Raw genomic sequence first — 20,503 nt, forward strand, 5'->3', positions numbered from 1 at the left:
ATATATATTTTTAATGAAATAAAATAGAATGCAAAATCTCAGTGCATTTAGCATAATAAAGGTGAGAATTGTGAAAGTTCTGTTGTGTGTGTTTTGTGTGTGTGTGTGTAGATGATAATATTTATCCTCCAAATTTGGGCGCTTTTGAGAGTGAAAGGGGGTGCAACTCTAGGATCAAAGGTGTAATCTGAGGCTGTCTCTGACCAACCAGGACGTATGGTCATCTGCATGTGAGTATGCAGAATATAAAATGTATCTCAGACATTTCCATGGTCCCCGGCCATGTCTTTGTCCAGAAGTCTTCAAGGATGCCCCGTGGCCTGCATGGGTTGCATCCCATGCCATGGAAGGCCCTTCAAAATCCAGTGTCATCCAGTCTGGCTTACTATCGGGGGTTTATATCACTGCTGCCTTGACATTCCTTTACTCCTGGTTGTCCTCTAGAAAACTTCCTCTCTCTTTTTCCCCTAAAGCACAGCCATCACTCACCTTGTAAAGCCAGTTCAAGCCATCGCCCGCTGAATGGCCCTGGTTGGGCACCACCTCCCCTTGGTGTAGCATGGCAATACAAATTCCTGTTAGTCCGTGAGTCATCCATCCCCACATTGTTTACATGGCTCTCCCCTCATAAAACAAATGATCCTCAGTTTTTATGAATGTTTATAAGTTTGTGTGAGACTATAAACTTCAGTGACAGTGATGGTTATCCCTGGATGGTGAGTTTACTAATAATGTTAATTTCTAAAATTTCCAGAGAATTTGCATCACTTGTATGATCTAGAAAAAAGAAAAGAAACAGAATTGTGTTGAGTAGCAAATGAAAAATTCCATTTCTACTTCCTTTTGGTAGTCTAGAACATAGTCTTCTAAACTTTTTACATAGATTTTTATAGTTTTTTTATGTTGAAGTAATTTTAGATGTGCTGAAGTCTTGCAAATATAATAAAAGATATGAAAGTTGACAAATTGGACTTCATAAAAATGTAAAACTTTTGTGCTTCAAACAGCACCATCAAGAAAGCAAAAAGAATGAGAGAAAATACTTGCAAATCATATATTTGATAAGGATTCAGTATCCAGAATATATAAACTCTTACAAGTCAATAAAAAAGATAAACTGATTAAAAACTAGGCAAAGGATTTGAGTAGAAATTTCTTCAAAGAAGATATAGAAATGGCCAATAAGCACATAAAACAAAAAAAAGCTCAACATCCTTAGTCATTACAAAAATGCAAATCAAGGCCACAATTAGAAACTACTTCATACTCTCTTGGCTATGATCAAAAGGACAGATAGTAACAAGTGTTGGTGAGGATGTGGAGAAGTTGAAACCCTCACACTTCACTGGTGGGAATATAAAATGGTGCAGCTACTTTGGAAAATAGTTTGGCAGTTCCTTAAAAAGGTAAACATAGAATTATATGACCTGGCCGTTCCATTCTTAGGTGTATACCCAAGAGAAATTAAAACATGTCCACATAGAAACTTGTACGCAAATATTTGTAGCAGCATTTTTTATACTAGCCAAAAGGTCAAAATAACCCAAATGTTGAATGGATAAGCCAGATGTCATACAGCCACACAGTGGAATAATTTTGGCAATAAAGAGGAATGAAGTACTGATAATATGCTGTATCATGAATATATTTGATTTCTGGGGTTGCCATATCAAAGTACCAGAAACTGGGAGGCTTAACAGAAATTTATTGTCTCATAGTTTTGGAGGCTGGAAGTCTGAAATCAGGGTATTGGCAGGGTTGGTTTCTTCTGAGGGGTGTGAAGGAAAATCTTTTCCATGCCTGTCCTCTAGCTTCTGGTAGCCTCAGGCATTCTGTGGCTTGCAGATGGTGTTCTTCCTGTGTCTTGACCTTATCTTCCCTCTAAGTGTGTCTATCTCTGTGTCCAAATTTCCCCTCTTTATGAGGACTCAATCATTGGATTAGGGCCCACCACAGCTAATGACCTCATCTTTACTTGACATCTGCAGAGATCCAAATTTCAAATAAAGGCACATTCACAGGTACTGGGATTAGAACTTCAACATCTTTTGGGGGTACACAATTCAACATATAACAATGGATGAACCTCGAAAACATTATGCTGAAAGAAAGAAGCCGGTTACAAAAAGCTTCCATTTCCATAGGATTCCATTTATATGAAAGGTCCAGAATAGGCAACTCTAGAGACAAAGTGTATTAGTAGTTGCCTAGGGCTGAGGGAGGGCAGGATTGCTAGTGGGTAAATTATATGTCTGTAAAGTTGTTTGAAATATAACAATGCTCAGAGTTCTTGTATACCCTTCATCCAGCTTTTAATGTTAGTATATTATATAACTGTAATATAATTATTTAATTGAGAAAATTAACATCTATACAATACTCTTAACTAATTTACAGACTCCATTTAAATTTCATTAGTTATCCAAACATGGATACCAAGGGGGAAAGGGGGTTGGGATGAATTGGGAGATTGGGGTCAATATACACTATTGATACTATGTATAAAATAGATAAATAATGAGAACCTACTGTATAGCACAGGGAACTCTACTCAGTGCTCTGTGGTGACCTAAATGGGAAGGAAATCCAAAAAAGAGGGGATACATGTATACATATAGCTGATTCACTTTGCTATACAGTAGAAACTAACAACATTGTAAAGCAACTATATGCCAATAAAAATTTTAAAAAATAAACAAAATAGTTCAATAAAAGATGGTTCTTAAAAAAAAGTTATCCAAGCAATGTCTTTTTTTCTGGTTCAGGATCCGATTTAGTATCCCATGTTGCGTTGGTTTATCCTGTCGCCTTAGCCTCCTGGAATCTTAGACAATTTTTAGTTTTTCTTTGTCTTTGATAATCTTGACACTTGAAGAGTATGGGAAAATTATTTTGTAAGATGTCCCTCAGTTTGGGTTTTCTGATTGATGAGGTTAAGTTTATGCATTTTTGGCAAGACGATTACAGAAGTGATGTTGTGCCCTTCTTGGTGCATCATATTAGAGGTACGTGAAATTGGTAAGTCATTACTGGTTAAGTCTGATCATTCTGTTAAGTTGTTATTTATCAGATTTCTCCACTGTAAAGTTAAAAATTTTTCTTTTTAAATTAATAAGTAGCTTGTGGGGAGAAACTTTAAGACTTTGCATTTACCTTATTTTTTAAATAAGAGTTTCATCCAGTAATTTTAGATTTCATTCTTGCTCACAGCAATTATTACTGTGGTATTTACCAAATGGTAATTTTCTATTTCCTGTTTTCTTTCTACCTTTGTTAAATGGAATTCTACTCTAAGGAAGAGCTGTCCTTTCCCCTCCATTTATTTACAGACAGTCCCTGACTTACAGTGGTTTGACTTATAATTTTTTGATTTTACGACAGTGCAAAAGCAATAGAAGTTGAGTAGAAACTGTACATCGAATTTTGAATTTTGATCTTTTCCTGAGCTAGTGATATGTAGTATGATACTGTCTTGTGATGCTGGGCAGTGGCAGTGAACCAGTCAGTCACACAATCAGGGAGGTAAACAACCAATACACTTAGAACCATTTGGTACCCTTACAACCATTCTAGATTTTTACCTTCAGCATAGTATTCAATAAAATACGTGAGATATTCAGTAGTTTATTATAATATAGGTTTTGTGTTAGATGACTTTGTCCAACTTTAGGCTAACGTAAGTGTTCTGAGCACATTTAAGATAGGCTTGGCTAAGCTATGATGTTCCGTAAGTTAGGTGTATTAAATGCATTTTCGACTTATGATGAGTTTATCAGGACATAACCCCATCATATTTTGAAGATCTGTATTTATTTATTCAATTATTTTGTTTATAAGAGTATGGACTCATGGATGTTTATTCTATCAGTTTTAATCCATTAGTGTCATTTATTATGCTGCTCAAATTGTCCCAAATTTGGCCATTGAGAGCTTGTAGGGAGCCTCTAAGATGGCCTCCAACAATACCTACCTCCTAGTATTCAGGTTCTTTTTTAATCTTCTCTCCTTGAATGTGGACTGGATATAGTGACATTTCTAATGAGCCGAAAAGGTGATGGGATGTCACTGCTGAGATTAGGGTTAAGTAAAAGACTGGCTTCTCTCTTGAGCAGACACTCTTGCTTTCTCATTCTCTTGTTCCCTTGCTCCTTCACTTCCTCACTGTGATGGAAACCAGCTGCCGTATTGTGAGCTGCCCTGTGGAGAGGCCCCTGTGCCAAGGAACTGAGAGAGGCCTCCTAGCAATAGCTAGTGAAAAACAGGCCCTCAGCCCAACACCCCACAAGAAACTGAATCCTGCCAACACCATAGGAATGAGCTTGGAAATTCATCCTTCCCTATTTAAGCCTTGGGATGATCCTGGCTGACAGCTTGACTGCAACCCCATGAAAAACCTTGAGCCAAGGGAATCTGTATTAGTTTGCTAAGACTGCCATATATACCACAGGCTGGGTGCCTTAAACAGCAGAAATTAATTTTCTCACAGATCTGGAGGTCAGAAGTCCAAGATCAAGGTTCTGGCTGACTTGGTTTCTGGTGAGGGCTCTCTTCCTGGTGTGTAGATGGCCTCCTTCTCACTATATATTTACATGGTCTTTCCTTGGTGCATGTACATAAGGAGTGGGGCTGCGTGGGGAGAAGACTAGTTCTCTGGTGTGCCTTATAAGGACACTAGCCCTATTGGATCAAAGCCCAATGTTATGACCTCATTTAACCTTAATTACTTCCTTAGAGGCCCCATCTCCAAATACAGCCACACTCGGGGGTGGGGCTTCAAAATATGAATTTGGGGGGGAAATAAACAAGGACCAGGAAAGAGGCAACTTAGCAAGACAGAAAACTTACAGACAATAACTGCTTTACTGCAGCCAAACACCATGGAACAAAATGGGCCCTCATCCCCCTCAGCAAAGGTTAAGTGGGGACTTCCATGATTGTCTTGCTGGGATGATTTCAGAAAAGACCAAGAGAAGTTGGGATTGTCATGGCCACCCAATGATAATGAGACCTTTCCTTCTTCATAGTGTTCATGAAAGTCATGTAGGGAGCAGTTACAAGGCATTCTCCCCTCTTCCCCCCACCCCCCCCCCATGCCTCATATTAGGGTTCTCCTTAGAAACTAGAGGGAGGTGGGAAGAGGAGATGAACCAGGAACACTAAGGGCAAGAGAAGATTGATATCAGCTCAAGCATTTGGGCTTGAGCTTTTGTTCAGGCTCTCAATAGATAGGATGATACCCACCCACTTTGGGAAGGACCATCAGCTTTACTCAGTCCACCAATTCAAATGCTAACCTCTTCTGGAAACACTCTCACAGCACATCCAGAAATAATCTTTAGCTATCAAGGCATTCTATAGCCCAGTCAAATTGACATATAAAATTAATCATCATACTCTCCCAGCCAGGGTGATGGAATTTCACCCCCACTTGGCAGAATTGAGGTGGGGTCTTCCTTTCTGTGCTGATGTGATGTCAGAGGAGCCTGTAAAACAAGATTTAAATAGGATCTGAGTCTCATAATGCAGTAATCAAAATGTCCAGGGTACAACTGAAAATCACTCATTATACCAAGAACCAAGACTATCTTAACTTGAGAAAGACAAGATAATCATCAGACACCAAAGCAGAAATGACACAGAGATGGGAATTTTCTGACAAAGGTTTTAAAGCAGGCATGATAAAAATACATTAATTAAAAAATTCTGAAAATGCTTGAAACAAAAAATTAGAAAGTCTCAGCAAAGAAATACAAAATATAAAGAGGAACCAAATGGAAATTTTAAAAGTGAATAATACAATAAAGGAAATAGTAAACTCACTAGATGGACTCAACAGCAGAGTGGAAATGATAGGGAAAGAATTGGTGAAAATAAAGATAAAACAATAGAAATTAAGCAACAGAGAAAAATAGATTGGAAAAAAAAAAGTGAATAGAGCCTCAGGGACCTGTGGCAGTATAACAAATGATCTAATATTTATCTCATCTGCATCCCAGAGGGAGAGGAGAAAGAGGGTGGGGTTGAAAACATATTTAAATAAATAATGACTGAAAAAAAAATTTGGCAAAAGACATAAAGCTACAGATTCAAGAAGCTGAGCTAACCCAAAATAGGATGCACCCCCAAAAATATCATGCCAAGATACATCATAGTCAAAATTCTGAAAACTAAAGACGAAAAATCTTGAAAGCAGAAAGAAAAAAATAATACTTTACCTATAAGTAAAAAACAATTTGAATTACAGCAAGTTTCTTATCAGAAACCAAAGAGGCCAGAAGGAAGGGGCATCACATTTCCAAGTGGTGAAAACAACTATAACTAAGAATTCTATATGCAGTGAAAATATTCTTCAGCAATAAAGTGGATAGATATCAAGACATTCTCAGATGAAGGAAAACTAGAAGGGTTTGTCACCAGTAGATCCACCCTATTTTTTTTTTTTATAAAGCCCTTCAATCAGTTCTTTCTTTCTTTATTTATTTATGGCTGTGCTGGGTCTTCGTTTCTGTGCGAGGGCTTTCTCTAGTTGCGGCAAGCGGGGGCCACTCTTCATCGCGGTGCGAGGGCCTTACACTATCGCGGCCTCTCTTGTTGCGGAGAACAGGCTCCAGACGTGCAGGCTCGGTAATTGTGGCTCACGGGCCCAGTTGCTCTGTGGCATGTGGGATCTTCCCAGACCAGGGCTCGAACCCGTGTCCCCTGCATTAACAGGCAGATTCTCAACCACTGCGCCACCAGGGAAGCCCGATCCACCCTATTTTTTTTAAAAAGGGCTGAAGGAGGTTCTTGAACTGGAAAGGAAATGATAAAAGAAGAATTCTTGAAACATCAGGAAAGGAGATAGAACAATAGAAAGAGTAAAAATATTAGTTAATACAATGGAATTTTTTCTCTTCTTAAGTTTTCTAAATTATATTTGGTGATTGAAGCAAAAATTGTAACATTGTCTATGGATCTCAAAGCATGTAGGGGAAAAATTTAGGACAATTGTATTATAAATGACAGAGGGTAAAGGAACTGAAAGGATTGAAAGGTTTTTACACTTCACTCAAACTGGTGAAATCTTGACACCAGAGGACTGTGAAAAGTTATGTGTGCATAATACAACAACTAAATGTCTATACAAAGAGATACATTCAAAAGCACTATTGATAAAACAAAATGGAATTCTAAAAGAAAAAAAAAAAAAAAAGGTACAAGTAACCCAAAGGAAGGCAGAAGAAGAAAACAGAGGAAAGAAACAAAACAAAATGAAACAAAAAACCCCACTGAAGTCCTAGCATATCAATAATTACATTACATGTAAATGTCTGAATATACCAACTAAAAGAGAAGGACAGAGTAGATAAAAAACAAGACCCTACTATATGCTCCCCACAAGAAACTCAGTTCAAAATTAATGGTATAGGTAGGTTGAAAGTAAAAAGATGGCAAAAGATATGCAATGCAAACATTAATCAGAAAAAAGCTGTAGTGGCTACATTAATGTCAGATAAAGTAGACTCTAGAGCAAAGAAAATTACTAGGGTCAGAGAGGGGCATTTCATAATACTAAAAGGGTCAGGCTATCAAGAAGACATGGCAATCCTAAATTTGTATGTACCAAACAACAGAGCTGCAAAATACTTAAAGCAAAAACAGAGAGAACTGAGAGGAGAAATTGACAAACTCATGATTATAGTTGGAGACTTCAATGCCCTTCTTTCAATAATTGACTGAACTACATGGAAAATCAGCAAGGTTATGTAATAACTCAACAGTACCATAAATTAACAGGATGCAGCACGCACACACATACACCACTTCACCCAACAACAGCAGAATACACATTCTTTTCAAGTTCCGTGGATAGTTTACCAAGATAGACCACTTACCATGATAGGGCCATAAAACAAACTTCAACATATTTAAAATAATTGAAATCATACTGTGTGTGTTCTCACCACAAATGAACCAAGCTAAAAATCAGTAACAGAACGATAACAGGAAAATCTCCAAACAGTTGGAAACAAGTTGCTAAATAATCTTTGAGTCAAAGAGGAAGTCTTAAGGGAAATAAAAACAACCCATTGAACTAAATGAAAATGAAATTCAAACATACCAAGATGAGTGGGCTATAACTAAAGCAGTGCTAGAGAAAAATTTATAGCACCAAATTCTTACATTAGAAAAAAGGGAAAGTCTCAAGAAAATCATGTAAGCTCTCACTTTAGGATCCTATAAAAAGAAGAGCAAGGTAAACCCAGAGGTGCAGAAGTAGGGAAATAATGAAATTGAAAATAGAAAAACCATAGAGAAAGTAAACAAAAGATGGTTCTTTGAAAGGATCAATAATATTGCCAAATGACGCAAATTAGCAATATCAGAAATGAAGTGGGATACCACTACAAATCTTGTAGATCTCAAAGGAGTAATAAGGAAATATAAATAATTTTACATACATAAATTCAACAACTAAAGTGAAATGGACTAATTCCTCAAAAATCATCCAATATGGAATACAAATTTTTTATAGTTCTATAAATATTAAAGAAATTGAGTTTTTAATTTAAAACCTCCCAAGAAGGGACTTCCCTGGCGGTCCTGTGGTTAAGACTCCATGCTTCCAGTGCAAGGGGCGTGTATTCAATCCCTGGTCTGGGAACTAAGACCCCACATGCCATGCAGTGTGGCCAAATAAATAAATAAATAAAATAGAAATAAAACATAAAAACTCCAAAGAAAGAATCAGATGTTTTCAGCAGAGAATTCTACCAAACATTAAAAGAAGAAGGAATTCTACACATTATCTACCAGAAAGCAGAAAAGGAGAAATTCCCCAACTCATTTTGTGAGGCCAGTATTATCCTGATACCAAAACCATACAAAGACCATTCAAGAAAGGAAAACTGCAGATTAATATCGCTCATGAATACAGATGCAAAAATCCTCAATGAAACATTAATAAGTGGAATTCAGCAATATATAAAAAGAGCTTTGGGATTCTGGGAAGATAGGGTAGGAAGTGCCAGGAACCTTGTCTTCTTTCCTGGTCAATTATACTGGCAGAATCTGCTTGATATAGCTATGTTGGAACTCTGGAGTCTATTCAGACTTGCAACTTCAAGGAGAAGGCTTGAACGGGAAATTGCAGTTAATTTTGGTCAATTTCAGCAATTGCTACCCATCCCCCACCCTCAGCTCTGAGACAGTCAGTTGTGCATTTGTACCAGGAGCAGCTTACTTGCAGCTTGCTGACCCAAGGTGGGCAATAAGGACCGTGTCCTCCAAATATCAGGGACCTGTTTTCTGATTGTTGCTTGCTGCTTCTGATAATGGAAGTACAGACATAGAAGTGGGCAGTCATTGCTGCACCACCCCTCCCATTGTTGCAAGCCCCAAGCCCTACAGCTGAAACAACTTCTAGGAGACTTAAAGAGCTGGCACTTTTCTCTCCATCTTTATTTATCTTTTTTCCTCATTCTGGGAGCCAGACATTTAAGGACATTCAAAAGCAACCACATGTACAGATCACCATACATGTCTAAGGAAAAACACAGACTCAGACCTGATAAGACCTTAAGTTTATACCTCAGGCTGATCCCTGGGAAAGAGAGCATAAAACAATAAAAATACCAATAAAGTAAACAAAAATGAAAGGAAACCCTTGAGAAATGGAACAATCTGATTTCCAGATTTACTACATTGTTAGATTCAAATATTAAATTTTCAGGGAAAAAAATTATAACATGTGCAAAGAAACAGGAAAAAATTTTTTTCCATGCAAAGAAAAAAAACATCAACAGAAACTGGTGAGAAAGGCCATATGGCAGACCGAATAGACAAAGAATTTTAAAAAACCTGTCTTAAAGATGCTCAAAAAACTAAAGGAAGACACGGAGAAAGTCAAGATAATCATGTATGAACAAAATGGAACTATGAATAAAGAGAAAATATAAGAACACACCAAAAAGAGATTCTGGAGCTGAAAAGTACAATAACTTGAATGAAAAACTCACTAGATCCCAGTCAAAGGCAGATTTGAGTAGGAGAAGAAAGAATCAGTGAACAAGAAGATAAAACAATAGAAATTGTCAGGTCTGCAGAACAGAAAGAATAAAAGTTGAAGGAAAGTGAACAAAGCCCAAGGAACCTGTGGAACATCTTCAAGAGTATCAACATGCATTGTGGGAGTCCCAGAAGAAGAGAGAGACAGACAGGAGCAAAGGGATTATTTGAAGAAATAATGCCTAAAAACTTCCCAAATTTGAAGAAAGAAATGAACATAAACACTCAAGAACCTTAATGAACTCCTAATAAGATGAATTCAAAGAAGGTCACACTGAGACACAGAAACTGTTGAAAGCAAAAGAAAATCTTGAAAGCAGCAAAAGAAAAGTGATTCATCACATAAAAGTGATCTTCAGTAAGATTATCAGCAGATTTCTCACTTGAAACTTTGGAGGCCAGAGGTCAGTGGGCTGGTATATTCAAAGTGCCAAAAGAAAAACACCGAAAAGTGTCAGTCAAGAATCCTAAATCTGCCCCAAACTGTCCTTAGAAGGGAGGGAGAAATTAAACCAAAAGCTAGCACAAGGAATAAATAATAAAGATTACAACAGAGATGATGAATGAAATATAAATTAGAAAAATGATAGAGAAAATGAATGAAAACAAAACTGTTTTTTTTTTTTTAAAAGGATGCTTCTGGGAAGATGGTGGAGCCAGAAACACCAGGAATCTGTCTACCTATCTGGGCAAAAATTGCACCAGCAGAATCATCTGATGTAACTGTTTTGGAGCTCTGGAGTCTGTTGAACACAGGTAACTTTTAGGGGAGCCCTTGGATGGTAAATTTCTGTCAATAATCAGCACTTGGCACAGTAGCAGCTACCAATTCCCAACACACAATCACATGGAAGGCAGTTGTGACTGTGTTCCTGGAGCAACTTGCACCCAGCCTGTGAGAGTCAGGGTGGGCAACAAGTACCCTTTCTTTCAAACATCAGGGATCTGTTATATGATTGTTGATTGCTGCTTCTGGTCACAGAGGTGCAGACAAATAGAGCTAGAGGGGAGCCATTGTTGTTGCACCTCCTCCGATTATTGCAAGCCCCTACCCCATCTGGCTCAAGTGTCTTTCAGGATATTTAAAGGGCCAGCACTCTTCACCCCTCTTCATTTTTTGCTTTTCCTGTTTTGGGAGACAGGCATTAAAGACTAGACTATTAAAAAACAACTGCATACATGGGTAAAATTAGAAAGTGATTATGTATGCCTAAGAAGAGTCTCAGAAAAGACATAAGCCCTTAACTTTACACCTTAGGCTGATTCTCAGGACAGAGACAGCCTATGGCAATCAAAAACAACAACAACAGCAAACCCTGGGGAAGGGGGAAAGAATCTGATTTCCAGAGCTACCACATTATTAGACTCAAATGTCCAGTATTCAACAAAAACATTACAAGGCATACAAAAAACCAGGAAAGTGTGGCCCATTCAAAGGAAAAAAATATATCAACAAAATCTGTCCCTGAAAAGAGTTTATGGAAGGAGAGGAGGCAAGATGGCAGAGTAGAAGGATGTGAGCTCACCCCTTCTTATGGAAACAACAGAATCACAACTAACTGCTGAAAAACCACTGACCAAAAAAAAAAAAAAAATGCTGGAACCTACCAAAAAAGATACCCTAAATCCAAAGGCAAAGAAGAAGCCACAAAGAGATGGTAAGACACGTGCAATCACCATAAAATCAAATCCCCATACACACTGGGTGGGCAACCCACAAAATGGAAAATAGTTATACCACAGCAGTTCTCCTACAGGAGTGAAAGTTCAGAGCATCATGTCGGGCTCCTCAGCTTGGGGGCCTGGGAATGGGAGGAAGAGCCCCCAGAGAATCTGGCTTTGAAAGCCACTGGGGTTTGACCACAGGACTCTCACAGGACTGGGGGAAAGAGAAACTCCACTCTTCAAGGGTGCACACAGGGTCTCATGTGCACCAGGACCCAGGGAAAAAAGCAGTGACCTCATAAGAGACTGGGCCAGACTTAGCTGCTATTGTTGGAGGGTACCCTGCAGAGGTAGGAGGCAACTGTGACTCATTGTGGGGAAAGGGACACTGGTGGCGGTGGCTCTGGTGAGTGCTCATTGGCGTGGGCCCTCTAGGAGGGTGCCCTTTTCTCACCAAGACCTGGCCCCACCCAACGGCCTGAAGGCTCCAGTGCTGGGACACCTCATGCCAAACAACCAACAGGACTGAAACATAGCCCCATGCATCAGCAGACAGGCTGCTTAAAGTCTTCCTTAAAAAACAGCCACCCGATAATGCACACACACTCAGACACGACCCTGCCCACCAGAGGGACCAGACCCAGCTCCACCCACCAGTGGGCAGGTACCAGTCCCTCCCACCAGACAGCCTCAGGTGGCAGACAGCAGAGGCAAGAGAACTACAACTCTACAGCCTGTGGAACAGAAACTGCAATCACAGATAGTTAGAAAAAATGAGAGGGCAGAGGAATATGTCCCAGATAAAGGAACAAGATAAAACCCCAGAAGAACAACTAAGCGAAGTGGAGATAGGCAATTTACCTGAAAAAAACTCAGAGTAATGATAGTAAAGATGATCCAAGATCTCAGAAAAAGAATGAAGGCACAGATCAAGAAGACATAAGAAGTGTTTAACAAAGACCTAGGAGAACTAAAGAACAAACAAACAGAGATGAATGATACAATAACTGACATGAAAAATACACTAGAAGGAATCAGTAGCAGAATAACTGAGGCAGAAGAAAGGATAAGTGACATGGAAGGCAGCACGGTGGAAATCACTGCCACAGAACAGAATAAAGAGAAAAGAATGAGAAGAAATGAGAGCAGTCTAAGAGACCTCTGGGAAAACATGAAATGCACCAACATTTGCATTATAGGGGTCTCAGAAGGAGAAGAGAGGGCAAAAGGGCCTGAGGAAATATTTGAACAGATAATAGCTGAAAACTTCCCTAACATGGGAAAGGAAACAGTCACCCAAGTCCAGGAAGTGCAGAGAGTCCCAGGCAGGATAAACCCAAGGAGGAACACACTGAGACAGATAGTAATCAAACTGACAAAAATTAAAGGCAAAGAAAAAATATTAAAAGCAACAAGGGAAAAGCACCAAACAATATACAAGGGAACTCCCATAAGGTTGTCAGGTGATTTCTCAGCAGAAACTCTGCAGGCCAGAAGGGAGTGGCACAATATACTTAGAGTGATGAAAGGGAAGAACCTACAGCCAAGAATACTCTGCCCAGCAGGGCTGTCATTCAAATTCAACATAGAAATCAAAAGCTTTACAGACAAGCAAAAGCTAAGAGAATTCAGCACCACCATCCAGCTTTGCAACAAGTGCTAAAGGAACTTCTCTAGGTGGAAAAGAAAAGACCACAACTAGAAACAAGAAAATTATGAATGAAAAGCTCACTGGTAAAGGCAAACATACAGTAAAGGTAGGAAATCATCTGCACACAAATATGATATCAAAATCAGCAATTGTGAGAAGAAGAGAGCACAAATGCAGGATATTGGAAATGTATTTGAAATTAAGACTAGCAACTTAAAACAATCTATATTGTTGTTTATATACAGACGTCTATATCAAAACCTCATGGGAACAGCAAACTGAAAATCTACAATAGATACACACAAAAAAGAAAAAGCAATCCAAACACAACACTAAAGTTAGTCATCGAATCACAGGAGAAGAGAATGAAAGAGGAAGGGAAGAAAAAACACAAAAACAAATCCAAAACGATTAACAAAATGGCAATAAGAACATACATATCGATAATTACGTTAAATGTAAATGGATTAAATGCTCCAACCAAAAGACATAGACTGGCTGAATGGATACAAAACAAGACCCGTATATATGCTGTTTACAGGAGACCCACTTTAGATCAAGGGACACATACAGACTGAAAGTAAGGGGATGGAAAAATGTATTCCATGCCAATGGAAATCAAAAGAATGCTGGAGTAACAATACTCATATTAGACAAAATAGACTTTAAAATAACGACTGTTACAAGAGACAAAAAGGACACTACATAATGATCAAGAGATTAATCCAAGAAGAAGATATAACAGTTGTAGGTATATATGCATCCAACATAGGAGCACCTTAATTTATAAGGCAAATACTAACAGCCATAAAAGGAGAAATCAGCAGTAACACAAAAACAGTGGAGGACTCTAACACCCTATTTTCATCAATGGACAGATGATCCAGACAGAAAATCAATAAGGAAACACAGGCCTTAAATGACACATTACACCAGATGGACTAAATTGATATTTATAGAGCATTCCATCCAAAAGCAGCAGAATACACATTCTTCTCAAGTGCACATGAAATATTCTCCAGGATTGATCACATGCTGGGCCACAAAGCGAGCCTCAGTAAATTTTACTGATTATTGACCCAGGGATTTTTGCAGAAAGTAATGCCTGTAGCTGGTGATTTTTATTTTGGCTGGCCGAAAATTAATTCTCTAATTTCACTAACACTTTGTGGGTTATTACCTTCAATAGAGACACTTGACATACCTGTAAAATCTTCTAATTTTCATGAAATGTTGTTTTCAGTTCACTCTTCTGTAGAAGCAAAGGCACATTCTCCAGCACCCTGAGTTTCATTTTCACGTTTTGTATCAGAATCAGTCACTAATTTAAAAAATCTTTTTATTGGTCTAATATTCACATCATCTGAATTGGAACTGTATTCTGAAAAACTATCGTCTTCTGAGACACTAGTACATATGTCACTCAGACAATCAGAGAAAGTATCTGCATAAAATTGACCGAAAAATTCTTCTTCACTCAAAATTTTGCAATGCGTCATTTTGGAAGATTTTACGTATATGATATATACAAGGTTGGAACAAAAACCTAATGGAGCAAAATGTGAATGATAACGTAAATCGTAAGTTGTATAAAGAACCCTTGATCAATTTATGCTCTAACAAATTTCACAGTGATGTTAATTGTAGCACTCTCTAAGAACGTATTGATACGTCTCTGGTCAATAACGTTCAGGTAACAAAAGATGTATTAATACGTCTCCGGTCAATAATGTGTTAATAAAATTGAAATCATAACAATCATCTTTTCTGACCACAATGCTGTGAGATTAGAAATCAACTACAAGAAAGAAAAAAACTGTACAAAACACAAACACTTGGACGTTAAACAATAAGCTTCTAAGCAACCAATGAATCACTGAAGAAATCAAAGAGGAAATCATAAAACACCTAGAGACAAATGAAAATGAAATCACGACAATCCAAAACCTATGGGACACAGCAAAAGCAGTTCTAAGAGGGAAGTTTATAGCAATACAGACTTACCTCAGGAAACAAGGAAAATCTCAAATAAACAACCTAACCTTACACCTATAGCAACTAGAGAAAGAAGAACAAAACCCAAAGTTAGTAGAAAGAAACAAATCATAAAGATGAAAGCAGAAATAGATGAAATAGAGATGAAGAAAATAATAAAAAGATGAATGAAACTAAAAACTGGTTCTTTGAAAAGATAAATAAAATTGATAAACCTTTAGCCAGACTCATCAAGAAGAAGAGGGAGAGGGCTCAAATCAATAAAATTAGAAATGAAAAAGGGGACATTACAATGGACACCACAGAAATACAAAGGATCATAAGAAACTAGTACAAGCAACTATATGCCAATAAAATGGACAACCTAGAAGAAATGGACAGATTATTAGAAAGGTACAACCTCCCCAAAATGAACCAGGAAGAAACAAAATATGAACAAACCAATTACAAGTATTGTAATTGAAACTGTGATTTAAAAACTCCCAACAAACAAAAGTCCAGGACCAGATGGCTTCACAGGCAAATTCTATCAAACATTTAGAGAAGAGCTAACACCTATTCTTCTCAAACTCTTCCTAAAAATTGCAGAGGGAGAAACACTCCCCAACTCATTCTACGAGGCCACCATCACCCTGATACCAAAACCAGAAAAAGATATCACACAAAAAAATTACAGGCCAGTATCACTGATGAACATAAACACAGAAATCCTCAACAAAATACTAGCAAACCGAATCCAACAACACATTAAAAGGATCATACACCATGATCAAGTGGGATGTATCCCAGGGATGCAAGGATTCTTCAATATATGCAAATCAATCAATGTGATATGCCATCTTAATAAACTGAAGAATAAAAACCATATAATCATCTCAATAGATGCAGAAAAAGCTTTTGAGAAAATTAAACATCCATTTAGGATAAAAACTCTCCAGAAAGTGGGCATAGAGGGAACCTCCCTCAACATAATGAAGACAATATATGACAAACCCACAGCAAACATTATTCTTAATGGTGAAAACCTGAAAGCATTTCCTCTAATATCAGGAACAAGACAAGGGTGCCCACTCTCACCACTATTATTCAACATAGTTTTGGAAGTCCTAGCCATGGCAATCAGAGAAGAAAAAGAAATAAAAGGAATCCAATTGGGGAAAGAAGAAGGAAAACTCACTGTTTGCAGATGACATGATACTATACATAGAAAATCCTAAAGATGCCACTAGAAAACTACTAGAGCTAATCAATGAATTTAGTAAAGTTGCAGGATACAAAATTAATACACAGATATCTCTTGCATTCCTATACAATAACAGTGGAGGATTAGAAAGAGAAATTAAGGAAACAATCCCATTTACCATTGCTACAAAAAGAATAAAATACCTAGGAATAAATCTACCTAAGGAGGCAAAAGACCTGTATGCAGAAAACTGTAAATACTGATGAAAGAAATCAAAGTCAACACAAACAGATGGAGAGATATACCATGTTCTTGGATTGGAAGAATCAATATTGTCAAAATGACTATAGTACTCAAAGCAATCTACAGAGGCAATGCAGTCCCTATCAAATTACCAATGGCATTTTTCACAGAACTAGAATAAAAAATTTTACAATTTGTGTGGAAACACAAAAGACCTTAAACAGCAAAAGCAATCTTGAGAAAACAAAAAACAAAAAACAGCTGGAGGAATCAGGCTCCCTGACTTCAGACTATACTGCAGGGCTACAGTAATCAAGACAGTATGGTACTGGCACAAAAACAGAAATATAGATCAGTGGAACAGGATAGAAAGTCCAGAGATAAACCCACACACCTATGGTCACGTAATCTATGACAAAGGAGGCCAGATTATACAATGGAGCAAAGACAGCCTCTTCAATAAGTGGTGCTGGGAAAACTGGACAGCTACATAGCCAAAGCAATCTTGAGAAAAAAACGGAGCTGGAGGAATCAGGCTCCTTGACTTCAGACCATACTACAAAGCTATAGTAATGAAGCCAGTATGGCACTCGCACAAAAACAGAAATATAGATCGGTGGAACAGGATAGAAAGCCCAGAGATAAACCCACACACATACAGTCACCTTATCTTTGATAAAGGAGGCAAGAATATACAATGGAAAAAAGACAGCCTCTTCAATAAGTGGTGCTGGGAAAACTGGACAGCTATATATAAAAGAATGACATTAGAACACTTCCTAACACCATACACAAAAATAAACTCAAAATGGATTGGAGACCTAAATGTAAGGCCAGACACTATAAAACTCTTAGAGGAAAACATAGGCAGAACACTCCATGACATAAATCACAGCAAGATCCTTTTTGGCCCACCTCCTAGAGAAATGGAAATAAAAACAAAAATAAACAAATGGGACCAAACCAAACTTGAAAGCTTTTGCACAGCAAAGGATACCATAAAACAAAAAGAGAACTCACAGAATGGGAGAATATATTTGCAAATGATGTGACCAACAATGGATTAATCTGCAGTATATACAAACAGGTCATGTGGCTCAATATCAAAAACACAAACAACCCAATCAAAAAAAAATGGGCAGAAGACTTAAATAGACATTTCTCTGAAGAAGATACACAGAGTAACAAGAGACACATGAAAAGATGCTCAACATCGCTAATTATTAGAGAAATGCAAATCAAAATTACAGTGAGACATCACCTCACAGCAGTCAGAATGTCCATTGTCAAAAAGTCTACAAGCAATGCTGGAGAGGGTGTGGAGAAAAGAGAACCCTCCTACACTGTTGCTGGGAGTGTAAATTGGTGCAGCCACTATGGAGAACATTATGGAAGTTCCTTAAGAAACTAAAAATAGAGCTAACATATAATCCAGCAGTCCCACTCCTGGGCAGAATATCTGGAGAAAAACATGGTTCAAAAGGATTTATGCATCCCAATGTTCATTGCAACACTGTTTGCAATAACCAAGATGTGGAAGCAACCTAACTGTCCATTGACAGATGAATGGATGCAGAAGATGTGGTGCATATATACAATGGAATATTACTCAGCTATTAAAAAAGAATGAAATAATGCCATTTGCAGCAACATAGATGGAAATGGAGATGATCTTACTAAGGGAAGTAAGTCAGGCAGAGAAAGACAAATATCATATGATATCGCTTACATGCGGATATCATGACAGTAAAAAATGACACAAAACGAACTTATTTACAAAACAGAAACAGACTCACAGATTTAGAGAACAAATTTATGGTTACCAGGGGGAAACAATGGGGGGAGGGACAGATTGGGAGTTTGGGATTGACATTACACATTGCTATATTTAAAATAGATAACCAACAGGGACCTGCTGTACAGCACAGGGAGCTCTGCTCAGTACCCTGGAAAAACCTAAATGAGAAAAGAATTTGAAAAAGAATAGATATATGTATATGTATAACTGAATCACTTTGCTGTAAACCTGAAACTAACACAACATTGTAAATCAACTCTACTCCAATAGAAAATAAAATAATGTAAGATAAAATAAAATAAAATAAAATAAAACAGTTTATGGCAGATATATTAGACAAATACTTTAAAACAAAGTCCTAAAGATGCTGAAAGAATTAAAGGAATATGTGGAGAAAATCAAGAAAACCATGAGTGAACAAAATGGAAATATCAATAAAAAGATAGAAAACCTAAAAAGAAAACAAAACAAAATTCTGGAGCTGAAGAGGAAATAACGGAAATGAAAAATTCACTAGCAGCATTCAAAGCAGATTTGGCAGGCAGAAGAATAAATCAGTGAACTTGAATATAGGACAATGGAAATTATCAAGGCTGAGGAACATAAAAAGAAAAGATAAAGATAACAGAAATTATCTAGTCTGAGGAACAGAAAGAGAAAAGATTGAGCAAAAGCACAGAGCTTAAGAGACTGACTGGGCATCATCAAAAAGACCAAGATACACATTTTGGGAGTCCTTGAAGGAGCAGAGAGAAAGATGCAGAGAGAATATTTGAAGAGATAATGGCTGAAAACTTCTATAATTTAAAGAAAGGCATGCATGTAAACATCCAAGAAGCTCAGTGAACTCCAAGTAAGATTAAATCAAAGAGACCTACACCAAGACACATTATAATTAAAGTTTCAAAAGACAAAGAAAAAGAAGAAATCTTGACAACAGCAAGTGAGAAGCAAATCATTACGTACAAATGATCCTCAATGAGATTATCTGCAGATTCTCATTAGAAACTTTGGAGCCCAGAAGATAGTGGACAGATATATTCAAAGTGCTTAAAAAACAAAAAACAAAAAACTGTCAACCAAGATTCATGTGTCCAGCAAAACTGTCCTTCAAAAATGAGGGAGAAATCAAGACATTCCCAGATGAACAAAAGCTGAGGGAGTTTGTGACCACTAGAGTGGCCCTGGAAGAAGTGCTCAAAGGTGTGCTGCAAAGACAAAGAACGTTAGACCATAACCCTAAGCTCTATGGAGAAATAGAGATCTCAGTAAAGATAAATACATGGGCAATTATAATAGCTAGTATTATTGTAACAATCGTTTGTAACTGCACTCTTTGTTTTCTAAATGACTTAAGAGACCAATATATTTAAATTAAAAAATTAATGTAATAGCTAGCATTACTGTAACATTGATTTGTAACTCCAAATCTTGTTCTGTATGTAATTTAGGAGACTAATGCATTTAAAGAATTATTAATTTATGTTTGGGGGCACACATTGTATAAAGATGTAATTTTGTAACATCAGAAACCAAAAGCAGTGGGGACAGAGTGTAAAGGACCATAGTGTTTGTATGTTATTCAAGTTAGCCTGCTATAAATTCAAATTAGAATGTTACAACCTTAGGACATTAAATGTAATCCCCATGGCAACCACAAAGAAAATTTCTATAGAATATACACGAAAGGAAATCAAGAAGGAATTCAAACATTTTACTACCAAAAAATCAACTAAGCACAAAAGAAGAGAGGAATGAGGGACAAAAAGCTATAGGCCTATAGAAAATTTGTTTCTATAGTACAGTGACAGAAATAAGTGCCTCATTATCAGTAATTACTTTAAATGAAAGTGTATTAAACTCTCCCATTTAAAGAGAGAGATTGGCAGAATTGGTAAAAACACATGGTCCAACTATATGC

At 37.4% G+C, this 20,503-nt stretch overlaps 1 protein-coding gene across 1 annotated transcript in view; it reads left to right on the top strand.

Annotated features, from left to right (window-relative positions):
• Positions 1 to 20,503, top strand: part of URGCP (upregulator of cell proliferation) — a 97,821-nt gene that overhangs the window by 596 nt on the left and 76,722 nt on the right. The window contains exon 2 of the mRNA XM_061198340.1: positions 10,680 to 10,803. The gene's annotated coding sequence lies outside the window, so the exon portion shown is untranslated. The remainder of the gene's footprint in view (positions 1 to 10,679; positions 10,804 to 20,503) is intronic.

This window comes from Eubalaena glacialis, chromosome 8, assembly GCF_028564815.1.
Source record: "Eubalaena glacialis isolate mEubGla1 chromosome 8, mEubGla1.1.hap2.+ XY, whole genome shotgun sequence".
NCBI classification, from domain to species: Eukaryota; Metazoa; Chordata; class Mammalia; order Artiodactyla; family Balaenidae; genus Eubalaena; species Eubalaena glacialis.